Source organism: Zonotrichia albicollis, chromosome 16, assembly GCF_047830755.1.
Source record: "Zonotrichia albicollis isolate bZonAlb1 chromosome 16, bZonAlb1.hap1, whole genome shotgun sequence".
Taxonomy (NCBI): Eukaryota; Metazoa; Chordata; class Aves; order Passeriformes; family Passerellidae; genus Zonotrichia; species Zonotrichia albicollis.
This window is the reverse complement of record NC_133834.1, coordinates 5,401,080-5,413,422: the sequence shown is the minus strand read 5'-3', so window position 1 is coordinate 5,413,422 and position 12,343 is coordinate 5,401,080.

Sequence of the window (12,343 nt, the reverse complement as noted above, 5' to 3'; positions counted from 1 at the left end):
TGAGTCACGGTCGGGGGCGGGGCTTGGGGATGAGAATGGGAATAATGAGGGCGGGAATGAATGAGAATGAGAATAAGAATAAGAATGGAAATAGGCACTGAGGTGAGAAAATACTTGGGGCAACAGAGCAAAGGCAAAGAGTTGAGTTCAGGTGGCAGAGTGGCACCCTGAGATCAAGGTGTATTTTAGAAATGTGGATCTTTGGTGGTGTGTGACAATGCAGAGTTCATACAGAGCAGAGGAGGACTGGTGACTTCATGACATTTGCTACAGGATTGAGAAATGACAAAGTGTTTTTCTGTTCCTGCTCTCCCAGAAAACACCTGACTGTGCTGTGGTGCATGACTCAGACTCAGAGTGGAGTCATGAGGTCAAAGGGGAGCTCTGGGATTGCATCTGCTGAGTGCCTGCACAATCACTTTGTGCTGTTGAACTCCAGGAGGGGCATGTGCCACTGCTCCACCTTCCACGTCACCCAGCAACGTGGCACTCGTGACTCCTGTGACTGCTGTGGGTGCCACAGGCAGCCAACCCACTTGGAGCACTTCCCAACAGCACATTCCTGCTGGATTAAACGATACCATGTCATCAGCCAGACACTCTGCCCACTCTTCAATTAATGTTCTCTCCTAAACCCATAAAATTACCAAATCTGCTCCACAAACCTTACTCCACATAACAGCTGAGCTGACAGAGATTCTGCCACAGGTTTGTGAAGGGTAAACTCTGATTTCACCTCCTCCACTGTGGTGTTTGGGGCTTTTGGGACAGCTGTGCCACATCCATGGGAACACCCAAAACCTGCTCTGGGACAGCCTGGGCAGGGCACAGCCAGAGTATGGCACTCTCCCCCATTTCTTCTGTTCTTCTGACTTGGTTGGTTCTGGCAGTTTGGGACAGGTGAATTTTAAAATGGAAGAGGAAATAGCAGAAAAATATCCAAATACAAATAGTAAGCGAAAGTCAAGTTATCCAAGGTACTTCAAGAGCTTGGCTCTGTTGTGCATCAGCTTCCTTGCACAACTCAAATCTTGGGAGGTGCAAAAATCCCCATATGTCCTGCTGAGCTTGAAGGCTGATTTTTTTTCCCTACAAAGCACCTACCCAGTACTTGAGAGGAGTGGGATCTCCGTGATCTCCCCGGGAAGGCTTGCCAAAAAACTGTGGGGTGAGCTAAGCAGAGAGGAAGAGATTGGTGTCTTCCCTGGCTGGGTGAGAGTGCCCTGCAGGCTGGAGAGCTGCTGCCAAAGAGATCCTGTTTTATGGTGGAGAAGGGAGGAGTGGATAACAACAGAAATGGCTCTGCACAGATTAGATGCTCTTAATGAAGGCTGTGTAAATCCCAAGTCTGGAAACCCACACAGTACAGGCAGGCATCTTAATAGAAACGAGGATTAGAAATTAGCTGAGGTCTTTAGTGATATTTTTAGAAGGTTGCTCCTGACAGGTTAGGCTGCTGAGAACCAGAGGGAAGTGCAGAACCCTGTATTACTTGGGGAAGGATCACACAGTGCAGTGTGTGATTAGAGGCTGGCTAGCTTAGTGACAAAGGGGATAGGTGGGTTAGGGCTGATTCGGGGGGAATTAGCAAGGGAAATTGCTTGAGAAGCAGAATTTGATTAGGGGCAGCCAACATGGATTTGTGAAAGGAAAGCTATGTGTAAGTAACTTGCTGGAGTCTGGGGGAGGCACCGTTCCCTGGCAGCCTGTGGAGTGTTGGTTTTATAGAAATGATCTGCAGAGGGAAGACCTGACCTCTTTGCTACCAGAATGGTGACACTGGGTGGGATGGATGGCAATCCCCTCCCTCCATTGTATCTGCATGGACTCTCTGCCTCCTCTTTCCCCATCCATCCCTTCTTCTTCCTTTCTAGTTTTTATGGGAGGAGCCTTATTGCTTTTCCCCATGTTCCACATTCTTCTCTTTATCCCTCTCGTTGGGGTATTAAACATTGTTTTCCACCTCACCACACCAGCCTGGTCTGCTTTAGGACCTGCATTGCATCCCAAAGGGGGATAAAACCCCTCAGATGAGGACATTCATGGCAAGGCAGGGGAACAACTGTCCAACATCCCTGCCAGCTACAGGCACAGTGTGGATGGGGAGCCAGGGCTGTGCTCCCATCCCGTCTCTCAGGGAGGGTCTGTCCCCTTCCCAGCACCTGGGTTATGGCAGCACACCACAGGGATGCCCATGGCCAGGACAGCCAGGCCCATCCACCTCCTCTCTGCCTTGTGTGCCCCAAACTCCTCCCAACACCATCCACAAGACACAGATGAGTCTCCTGTCCCTGGTGTCCCCAAGGCCACCTCATTGCCTGCAGTGCTCCATCTGCGGAGCCCCTGCTGTGGCATTCACATTGGGGTGACTCCAGCTCTCATTTGCCTTTTCCAGGTCTCTGAACTCCAATCCCAATGTCCTGCTTTTCAGCTCATAATTTCGTACCAGCCTCTTAAAACTGGATTTTATTTTTATTGCAGTGACCCTGTGATGCCGCCTGATCCCTCTGTGGAGGAGACATGACATCTCCATTACACAGCTCAGATAAGTGTCTTAAAGAGACCACACACAAAGGAACTAATGGTACCTATTTTTATTAGGTTTATTACAGGAGGGGAAGGAAAGCAGTCCCATCTCCCCACAGGATACTCTGTTAACAGCAGCAGACAGAGAGGAGAGATCTGTGGAGGTGGATCGGTTTTCCAAGAATATTAGCTACTGCTGCTCTAAAATTAGAGTCTAGGGAGAGCAGACAGGTTGACATAATTGAAAGGGCTGTCTTATGGGATGACATAGTTAAACAAGTCCATGATCAGCTTTAGAGTGACAGCTCAGCGACTTCTTCTAATCCTCAAAGGGGCACTGAGTTGCAAGGCTGTGATTTAACTAGTCCTGGATCTTATCTTGTGATGATGTCAATATTATTAGAACCTGCTCCTAAAGAGATGCCTCCAAAATCACTGCACATGAACCCAGTGGCATTGCAGGCACAGTTCTGCTGCAGCTTCACCCTGCAGAGCCCGTGGTTGACACAAACATTCCCCTGCTGCCCTTCTCACACACCTGATTCTGTCCCTGTGGGCTGGGCTGCAGGGGCAGGGCCAGAAACAGGATTAAAAACCTCATTTCAGGATGGAGCTGAAAAATGTCCTTCAGCCGCCCATTTTATTCAAGGTAATTTAATAGCAAACACAAACTAACAAAGTTAGAGGTGAAATATAATAGGAGGAACCCCATAAAAAGTAACCTAATCTGTAAGATAAATAGACAACACTTTAGCCTGGGGAGATAGCAAATAAAAGAGAAATATGAGCAGAGCCATTCTCAATTCATAACTAACTTTAAAGAGAAATAATGAAGATGAGTTCTCCGACTTTTAATGCCCTAAGATTCTTCTCCACGAGAAAAAAAGAAAAAAACCCAACCAAAACAACAACAACAAAAAAAAAAAACCAAACAAACAAAAAAAAAACCAAACCAAAAAAGCAAAAAACACTTTCCTGTTTTCCTCACACATTGTATGTCCCAGCCAAATGTCCTGGATCACTCCCACACAAGGAGGCATCCATCAGAAAGGGAAATGATGATGTGGAGAAACCCTGCTGCAATTCCTGATGGAGCAGGAGACATCAGGGATGGAGCTTTCCATGCTCTTGGTTGCCTTTGGTGCCCACCTGCCACTGCCTTGTTTTGGGTGCACAACTCAGCACCCACTGCCTTCATGGTGGCATTAGTCTGACATTTATTATTTTAAGGGGTTTTAGCCTTTTTTTTTTTTGTCAGTGCCTACTTTAACTTCAAAGGCTGGGATTTTCCAAGCTGCCTACTGCATTTAGGCACCTAAATCCCATTGAGTTTCAAGTGTGCATCATCAGCCCTTAGGCTCCTTGGAAAATCCTTGCTAAGTGCCTGAGGGCTCATTGGCAGCCCCTGATTCCCACAGATGCCACTGCACCAGCAGGAGCTCACTTCTTCAGGAGAACAGTCTCTCTTTAAAAACCTCCTCCTAAATTATGAAATAAACTAGGAAGGACCACATCAGATGGCTAATTTTTGGTGATATATGCCTGTAAAGAATGTTGTATCATCTCCTTGGCTTTGTCAGCTGAACTTCAGAGACAAAATGCTCCCAGTTCCAGCTCTTGTCCCTCTGGGGAAAATCTCATATTTGGTGTTTTAGAGGTAAACCCCACCATATCCACCATTGACTCTGACACCCACCGTGTCTCCAGCCCCCTTTTAGAGCACCCAGAAATATCTGTACAGGAGGAACAAAAAATCAGCAGAATTAATCCATTTGCTTTGCTGTTTGGGAATGCCCCAACCCAAAGGGAAAGGGCACAGAGAGCAGCCAAGCTGGCAGTGGGATGAGTATAGAAGATACCCCTGAAAAGGCTTTCTCAAAGGATGGGAATCATTGCAACAGCCTTTCTAAGAGTAGAGGGAAAATAAATCCCTTACCAGGTGATTTCTGGTCACTGATCAAACTCTAATGTCTTACTTAGCAGAAAAAGGTTCAGGATCTCCATGGCAGATTTCCTGGAACAACAACTTTCTTTTTGTTGAGTCCATACTGCAAACAGCATGACAGAACCCAGTCCAGCACTACTGACACCCAAATTTCCTAGGCACTACCATGATGGCATCAATTAGCAAGGGAGGTTAGATCCTAAATACTCCTTATTCATTGCTGTTCTGAATTAAAGTGTGTAACTAAAAACCAAGACTCTATTCCTTAAGTATTTCAGCTGACGATTATTTTGTAACAGTGCCAAACCTCAGCATTGTCTTTAATATTGTTATTTCATCTAGATTTTATCTGGATATCTTATTTTATCTATTTTTTAATACTCTTATTTTATCTAGATAAATGAACCCACCTTTCTTCTTGTTTTGTAGCACTAAGAACAAAACCTGTACTCTCTTAAGTGGAGTTTGGTTGATGCTGTCAGTACAGGAGGGGACCAAACCCATTTTTGGTACAGATGAGTGTGAGTCTTCTGCAGGTCAGCAGGAGAGGATGGGCAGGGGGTTCCTGGCAGAGATGGGAGCCAAAAGGAAAAGGACAGATCCAGGGGGGAATAGCAGGACAGGGAAGAACGACCCCTTGGGTGATAATTCCCATAGTGGGCAGACAGCTCTTAAGAAATCATCTCCAGAAGTGATACCCAGTCATACCCACTCTGCAGACAATACTGGGACTAGGGGATAGAAGAATTTTGGCTGTTCTAGTTGTTTTCCCCACCCATCCATCCCAAACACCCATTCACTGGAGGTCTTTACCAGCCCACGGTGCCGCCACCATCCTGGAGCAGCCCTGGAGGTGGTGGAGCATTGCGGGGTGATGCTCCCGTTGGGAAATGTCCATCCCGCAAGGACAGGGACGTGTGACACCCGGAGCCGCGTGCCACGAGGTGGCACCATGTCCCTGCTAACCCGCACGGCGGGGTCAGCAGCTGCTGCAGGACCCCGCTCACCGGGCGGGCTGGAACCCTCCCGCTGAGATTTTGGGGGGTTAGATAAATGGGCATCCCTCTTTTCTGTAAGGCCCTGTTGAGGAAGGAGGTGGTACTCTGTGCCATGGAACAGGGGTGAGACCACTCACCTGTGAGAGCCCCCTGAGGAATTTGGTCACCTGACGGTGCAGGCACAAGGTTTGCAGGGCTGTGGTGCCATCTCCCCCTGGCTGCAGTTCTCCTCAGGGGGGTCCTGGGCTCCTGTCCCTGCTGGCACCGTCGTTTGTTGGCACTGAGAGAGTGTCACGATTTTGAGCAGCCAAATTTCCCAGTGTCACAATGCTGGTTCAAATTTCCCAGTGTCACCATGCTGGTTGTGCCAGGATGGTGTGTCTGACCTGGTGGGGTGCCCTGGCTGTGCCCCCACTCCCCAGGGACCTGCAGGCAGGCGAGCTCATTTCTCACACAGAGCTTGGTCATCAAACCATAGAATTCTGTGGGTTGGCCAAGACCTTGAAGCTCATCAGGTCCAACCATTAACCCAGCACTAAGCCATGCTTGTAAGCGAAAAAGGGAAAGCTGTGCACCAGCATCTCTTCCTTGAAATACCAAATATTTAGTATTATTGTGACATGCTAGGAGGGATTCAGGTGAGCCTATATCCCTGAGTAAACTCCATACCTTGACATATTCAGATTATCTCCACCTTAGAAGCACCAGTGCAGCCCCAAAACCAAGGAGCTTGCCCAGCACCTGGTGAGTTCCTTGATTAGTCTCCTGAGCTCCCAAATGCTGATTTTCCTCAGTCTAACCCAGTTCTTGGGGTCTTTCAGCAAAGCCCTGCAGTTTAATGCCCTGTTCTTCTCAGGGTGTTCACCCCCAGGACCTGTCTGTCCCCACCACACTGCTCTGAGCTCTGCTGACACAAACGCAATGCTGGCGTCTGTGGCTCTGACTGCTCAGGTGCTCCATGGAAAACAAAGTGACACAAGTGCAAGCCACAGGGATATATTAAATGAAAATTCCCCAGTGGATGAGGGGTTTTGCATGTGCTGAGGAAGATCCAACAGCTCCTTCTGCTCTTGCTTTAGAGCATGGAGCAACCAGCCCAAATCCCTGTGCTTCTTTCAGAAGAGCAAGCAGAGGGAGCAGCTCAAAGGGAGCTCTCCTGCCTGGGTCTGCTGTCCCTGGCAGTGTGCTCAGAACAGTAATAGAGTGCCTGGAATACCTACATTATTCCTGCCACAATGCTTTCTGGCTGAACAATGCGTTGCCAATTCAATTCATTCAAACAAGTTCCTTGGGAAGACAGCAAAGCAAATCCAGGTGGCAATTACTGAATTCAGACTCTGCCCTGAACTCAGGGAAACAAAGGGGCAAGATATGAGAGAAATAGCGAGTTCTGCTGGAAATCCCACAACAGCAGAACCCTGAGAGCTTTTAATCACGTGCCTGCTGGTATTCAGCTGCAAAACCCCTGTGTCATTGGGCAAGGAGACAGAGCAGCATTGCAATTGCTCTGCTGTAGCACTTAGCACTTTGGAATATCTTTGCTGTGAAAATTAAACTCTGGTTTGTTTCCTTTTGAAAGCACAGCAGCACTTGGGCTGCACAGCCGGTCTCAGTGACAGTGAATTGAAGAATAAGTGCACCAGGAGCTCCCAGTGCACCAGGAGCTCCCAGTGCTGCTGTTCTGCACACTGGCAGGCAGGGTGGAGGCTGCCTACAGCTCAGATGAGCTGTTAAACCAGCTCAGAGCTTGATTAAACATCTCCAGCCCTGTGCTGAGCCTCATCACACCCCAGTCCCCTTTCCCAGAACATCAGCAGGGACACACAGCCCAAGAATGGTCCCTGTGTCCAGGATGCAGCTCCAAGAACAGCCCTGGATGGCTGAGGGAGAGAAAAACCTGCCAGGAGCCTCCACATGGCTCTGGGTGTGCAGGAAGGAAACTTCTGTTGCAGACACACAGCTAGGGAAAATCTCCACTTACAGACCCTGCAAACCACACAACCCTGTTCACAATCAGGGGCTGAGCCCCTGGGGTTGTGCTTCATCTCCCATCCTGCTGCATCCCTCACAGCCAGCTGCAGCCACTCTCCCAGGAAAGCAGTTACACCAGGGATGAATTTGGCCCCAGATGTAGAATTAGGTTAAGCCAAAAGGTGGCAGCATCTTATTCAGTATCGATTTTGCATGAATATTTCTTCTATTAGCCATTTTTCTTTCTAATCATGGAGTGTAAGTTTGTAAATTACAGAGGTGGGGAGTAAATGTATTGCAACCTCTGGCAAATTGATATTTTTGCAGCAGCAGTAAACTTTTTCTGATGACAGATAATTGAAGGGAGCAAGCATCAGATAAAATTCATAAAGATTTGGACCTACTGGAACAAGACAAATGATATTTAATGTTCAGAGTTATAAAGTAATTACCCTGGGCTCTGATATAATAAATAAAGACACAGTAAATGGAGTTTAGCTGACCAGGTGCTTTGGAGGCAGCACTGGGCAGGGGGGATGGAGAGGTGAGAGCTCCCCCAGCACAGGGCAGTGTCTCAGGTTGGTGTCTCCCCCAGAAATGCCTGTTATCAGGGGAAGAAGGAAGGAGCTGCCTCCCATGCCCAACCCCAGATGCTGTGTGCACAGGGAGCCATTATTACCCACAGCTCTTCGCATTTCCAAAGGCAAAGGAGCCTTTGGATACCCAGGTTCATTCCCACCTCTCAGGAGAAGCCTGGTGCAGGTTCTCCAGCAAACCCACAGCCTCCTGTTCTCCCACCCCAGCCAGCACCCAAGAGAGCAGCTGGCAGCTAAAAAGAGGAGGGTGACCTTCTCCTTCTCCCTGAGGTGGTCACAGCCCTTTACCCAGGAAAAACTGAGGCTGGCACAATGGGCATCCCAGCCAGGGCTTGATGTCCTTCCCATCAGCAGCAGAACACTTCAGAGGAACATCACAGAGAAATTGTGATATGCAAAAGTAGAAGATACTGGTCCTCACCCAGCTGCAATTCCATTTCCACCAGCTGGGAAAGGCCAGGAGATCCTTCTCTTACAGTGAGGAACCACCTTTTCTTCTCTTTTATAGCTCTGCCTCAATCAGCCCTGTGATGTCCCCTTCACCTGGCAGAGTATTTTCATTGCATGCAACACCTCACAGTACTAGGCTCATCCAGACCTCACACACAACAAACAGAAAAACGGTGGTAGAGCCATATCCCCCTATTTTTTTCAAAGCAGGATGTCAGTGCAAGCCTCCCTGATGAAATAAGTGCATCACTGAGATGTTTTTAGTGCAGGCAGCATCAGTGGCTGCTGGCAGCACATGCCAGGTGCCCTGATGGTCAGGGAGAAATGCTCAAGCTCACACCGAGCTGGGAGGTCCCAACCCTGCCTTTCTTCAGGGCTCCTCAAACATCTCTGAGCAGCTGCTGGGGAACCATAAGCCAACCCCAGGCCTTGTTTCTGCTCCACCACCAGCCCTCCACTGCTAATGTGCCTCTGCCCCTTTGAAGAAGTTGCTTAGAAATTCAGCAGCAATTATGCAAGCTTTAGTATTAAAAAATGCACGTAGATCTGAAAGCAAATACGAAGCTGCTGCTGCTGCTGTAACGCTAGCTTTAAGCTGTCTACAGTCCCTAGAAATTCTCAGTGGGATGTTTGAGAAGGATGTATATGTGTTGACAACATTAAATGATCCATGGCTCAAGGACAGAATTGAAACCATACATCTACTTCATACAGGGAGAGTGTTTTTCTCCAACTCCCCACGGCAGGCCAGGCACCCCGTCCTCCCCAGGAAGGCAGGGCTGGCTCGGGGAACTGAGGGCTCCTTCCACACCCCATGTGGAACACAGCTCCACTGAAAAGGGACAGACACATGGACGCCATCAGCAGGAGAAACGTTGTTGTGGCTGCAGCATCTTGGAGGGAAATTGAGCATGTCACCTCGGTGCATCACCCTCTCCTCATCACCTCCCCGAGCTCACACAACATCTGGAGAGAGCCCGAGGAGGGGCAGGATGCTGCCAGCCTCACTGGGGTGAGGATTTGCCTGCCCTGAGCCCCAGAGCACAGCCCAGGATGCCCCCCTGGCACTGCAGCAAGCCCCCAGAAGCGAGTGCTGAAAGCTCCCCAAAGCCGGAGCCTTTTCTAGGCATGAAATTCTCAAGGACGAGGAAAAACTGGCAGACAACAGGGAGGATTAGGTGGTTCCCCAAGGAGCAGAAGAAGCACTGCAAGATTGTGTTGTTGCCCATTTCAGTGGGGTGATTAGGAAGTATTTGAGGCTGGGAGGATGATTTCTATTAGGCAGTTTTGTGAGCCTTAGCCCAGCTACTAACAGTAGGTGGTGGGAAGTCAACAAAACCAGACTCCTCCAGCCTGCAGCACCCAAAATCCAGGCCTGCCCTGCCAGCACCCTGCCCCAGTGAAGCACCTTCCTTGTTCTCCCTCCCAGAGCTGGTTGTGGTGCTTTCTGGTTCTTGCTGCTTGGGAAAAACCTCCCTCCCTGGCTCTCCTGCCACTCCAACCCCATCTCCCTGGTCCCTGGCTCAGCGACTGGTTTCCATCATTTCAACTATTACCAAACCAAAGGGTATTTCTTTGCTCCCTCGTTTATGCAGAATGTTTATTTAATAGGCTGGCCAGCTTCAATTAGGTCTGTGATTACTCACAGATGACAGCTCCAGCATAACAATGTTTACTCTCAAACTCCATCTCCAAGTATAACCTGTGATATATTTAAGGAGAAGGTATAAAACCATTACTGTTGAAATAGCTTTACCTATGGGAGTGAAGTTTCTCTAACAGCTGGTGGCTGGGTAAAAATGTCCTGGGGTTATCAGCCCCCTTCACCCACATGTTTGGTTACCCTACTGAAAACCTCATGTGGCTGAGTTCTCCAGATGTCTTTGCCTTGTTGCTGGCATGTGGAACTCCTTGCTACAGGATCTATTGTATAAAATAAAGTTTAATACATTTAAGTGCATTTTCATTTGCTCATGAGGCATCAGGGCTGGTGGCTGGAAGTGAAATGCAGCATCTTTGGGTCAGATGTGCCCCTAGGATGTTTGGGGTGCGTTGGCAGGAAGGTGTGTCACAAAAGGAATATCCAAAGATGTGGTCTCAATGTGGTTTTACTTTTAAGGAAATGCCAGTGAGAGTTCCTGGTCTCCATGGCTCCAAGAAGTACATTTTCAGAGCCCAGAGTCGATGTCTTTGTAAGAGGCCCAGTCTGGCTGTCCCTACAAGTTTGGTACCCAAACCTTTATCTGGGTGAGAGTTACAGTGCTCAGCAGTGAGAGGGGGCTCTGGGGTGGCTCAGAGGCAGAGGATGGGTGTCCCCCATCCCACCACCCACTGTCCATCCAGGGGGCTGAGCTGGCTGTGCAAAGCAGTCCCAAGGAGAGTCCTGCCTCTCTTGTAGTATCGTATAGCAGAAACAGCTTCCATACATCCCCGTGGGTTAATCAGCTGCTTGGAGACTAATTAGTGCCAAATGCTTTTATCAAGAAGACACAGCTGGGTGCAAATCCAGGCACAGCAATGCCTGGGATGTCCACACCCTGCCCAGGACACAGCCTGGTCCTTCCCTGAGCCCTCCAGACCAGCAGTGATGACCCCAGTCTGGCCATCACCCTGGAGAGGGAATCTGCAGCAGAGGTTTAGGAGGGCTAGGAAATTTCCTGGCTTTAATTCACTGAACTCTTTTGTTTCAAGCACATTTAATATCTTAGAAATTACGAGTCACAGGGAGCTGGGTGAGCCGAAGGAGAGGCGTGATCTGTGAGGCCAATTAAGAGGCCGATGGCACATCGTGAAACGGGAGCCCCTCGGGGGAGGCCAAGGTTACATAAATAAGTGTGTGAAGGAGCTGCACTGAATCTGCAGACACTCAGCCACTAGTGATGCCCCTTCGAATCTGGGAAAATTAAATATAAATAATAAATGTTTAACCACACAGCAAATAAATACAATGAGGCACCTTTAAAAATTATACTAATAAACAGCGAGATGTTGTCCTTCTGCCCAGGGTGGCTGAGCATCTTCTGCATATTGGAGACAAAGAGCACAAAAGAGGGGGTTGTGTTTGGGGGGGGCTGCTCAGCTGGGTTGTCTTCACCCCAAATCTGCCATCCCAGGACAGCAAGGAATAAAACATCCAGCAAAACTGGAAATAAAATAGTGCCAAGCTCAGAATGTCAGGGCCTCCAGACCACAAGCAGCTCACCTCTGCCTGGGTGATCCTAATAGGCTTTTTCTGGGTGCCTGGGAGCAGGATTAGGGCTTGGTTCTCAGAGGAGAAGCCCAGAGGCTCTCCAGTGGTGTTACAAATGTTCACCGTGAGCTGCGAGGTCCCCAGAATTGCTCTGTGTCAGCGCTCACTTTACAATAAGAGCTCTGCTTCTTGGCTTCCCTGTTTTTACTGCTTTCTTGGAAGAAGGGGAAAAATGAAATGGAGATATAAAAAATAAAGGGGTCATTTATAGTTAAGCACATTAGGATGGGAGTGAGAGAATAAAGCAGTGAGAATGGCTCAGCCAGAGGCCTACAGGGACTTGTTCTCTGGTACTGGCACGGTCTTTACTAGGTCGCTTGAACCTTTTGCACTCTGCTGCAGAGCTCAGACCTGGGCTATATATCAGCAGCCTGGCCATGGTGTGCAGTGGAAAAGCCTGTAAGTGTCCTCAAAGCCTCTTGTGCCAGGAGTTACAGTTCATGGGTGACTTTTATGGGTGGCCAAAGCAACCAGCCCAACCCTGGGGGTGCTGGGGGTGCAGCAGAGGATGTGGGTTAAGTGTGGATCAATTCCCTTGCCTGTGATGTAATTTCATTTCTCCCCAAATTCTGCAGGGAAGGAGCAGAGCAAAAGACCTTCATTTCTG